This window comes from Bison bison, unplaced genomic scaffold (genome assembly GCF_000754665.1).
Source record: "Bison bison bison isolate TAMUID 2011002044 unplaced genomic scaffold, Bison_UMD1.0 scf7180017864088, whole genome shotgun sequence".
Classification (NCBI taxonomy): domain Eukaryota; kingdom Metazoa; phylum Chordata; class Mammalia; order Artiodactyla; family Bovidae; genus Bison; species Bison bison.
In genome coordinates, this window is record NW_011494660.1 from 85732 (window position 1) to 87704 (window position 1973).

The 1973-nt window shown below is 39.4% G+C and overlaps 1 protein-coding gene across 1 annotated transcript in view; it reads left to right on the top strand.

The window, feature by feature from the left end:
• Nucleotides 1-1973, top strand: part of LOC104987167 (ras-related GTP-binding protein C-like) — an 18847-nt gene that overhangs the window by 14827 nt on the left and 2047 nt on the right.

Consider the following 1973-nt stretch of genomic DNA (forward strand, 5'->3'; position numbering starts at 1 on the left):
TGTCTAGGTTTGTCATAGTGTTTTTTCCAAGGAGCAAACGTCTTTTAATTTCATGGCTGCAGTCACTGTCTTCAGTGATTTTGAGCCCAAGAAAATGAAATCTGCCACTGTTTCCACTTTTTCCCCATCTATTTGCCATGAAGTGATGGGACCGGATGCCATGATCTTAGTTTTCTGAATGCTGAGTTTTAAGTCAACTTTTTCACTCTCCTCTCACCCTCATCAAGAGGCTCTTTAGTTCCTCTTCACTTTCTGTCAATAGAAGTGGTACCATCTGCATATCTGAGGTTGTTGATATTTCTCCAGGCAATCTTGATTCCAGCATGTGATTCACCCAGTCCAGTGTTTCTCATGATGTACTCTGCATGTAAGTTAAATAAATAAGCAGGGTGACAATATACAGCCTTGATGTACTCCTTTCCCAATTTTGAACCAACCTGTTGTTCCATGTCTGGTTCGAACTGTTGTCTCTTGACCTGCATACAGGTTTCTCAGGAGACACGTAAGGAGGTCTGGTATTCTAATCTCTTTAAGAACTTTCCAATTTGTTGTGATCCACACAAAGGTTTTAGTGTAGTCAATGAGGCAGAAGTAGATGTTTTTCTGGAATTCCCTTGCTTTTTCTATGATCCAACAGATGTTCGCAATTTGATCTCTGGTTCCTCTGCCTTTTCTAAATCCAGCTCAGTTTGTACTATGAATGTAAGGGCCAGAGTGAGGGCACTGAGGTCCCATAGGATCTTTCCTCAAGCAGAAGCATGTTGCACATGCTGTCACACATGCTAAAAAAAAAGCCCAAAATTATACATGCACATGATTAAACAACCAACTAGTACAATAGACTTAGTATGAGCAGTCATTATCTGCCATCCCATTCCTCATCTACTCCCTTTTCCCCCCTCTGTGCTGATTTGAGTACATTTTATTATTCTTTCTTCATGCTCATTAATTCTGTCTTCTCCTGTGTCCATTGCGAAAGCTATCCAATGAGCTATTAATGTCAGATATCAACGTTTTCCATTCTAGAACATCTGTATAATTTTCTTTGCATATTACATCTCTCTGAAAAAATTTTCATTAATTCTTTTCTGTCTTAGGTTGTTATAATCACGTTAAAACATTGTTATCTATTCCAACATCTGGATCATTGATAAGTCTCTATATATTGGCTTTTTCCCTCTTGATCATTGGTTACAATTTCCTGTTTCTTTGCCTGTCTCATAATTTTTAAAATTATGCTGAAAACTGTTTGTAAAGGAACCAGCAACTGAAGAATTTGTTTTTTTCCTATCAAAAAATCTTTTCCCTTTCTAGTTCAATCAATAACTAAGCTGAAGATGCAAACTATTATTATAGGATGGGTAAACAGCAAGGTCCTACTTGTTGTATTGCACAGGGAACTATATTCAATATCCTGTGATAAACCATAATGGAAAAGAATATGAAAAAGAATGTATCTATCTAACTGGATCACTTTGCTAAAAAGCAAAAATGAACACATTGTAAATCAATATACTTCAATAAAATAAAGAAAAGGAGGAGGAGGAACTAAGCTGTGATGAAGCTGGATGGCAGCTTTAGTTAAAATCAGAGCCCACCAGATTGCAAGTACTTCCTAGGGAGACATTCTCAGCTTTGGACTGACAGCCTGACAGGTCTGTCTTGTCCACCCCAAAGATGCAGGAGGTTATTCTTCCCTTTGGCAATTTTAAACTTCTCTTCAGTCTTCTCCCCACTGCTACGCCCACCAATGCTCCTTCCAAATTTAGCAAATATCTTAAGGAGACTGGAAGGTTGTTAAGAGTCAGGCCCTTTTTCTGGTTAGAAGTTTGTCTCCTAGATACCTAAGAGTAAGGGAAACTATGCTCCACCATTTAGAACCCCACTAGTCTCTTTAATCTTTAAAAAGCAGAGACAGGGGAGGCGGCGGCCTGGCTTGGCCTGGCCTGGCCTGTCAGGGCGCGGGCGGCGGC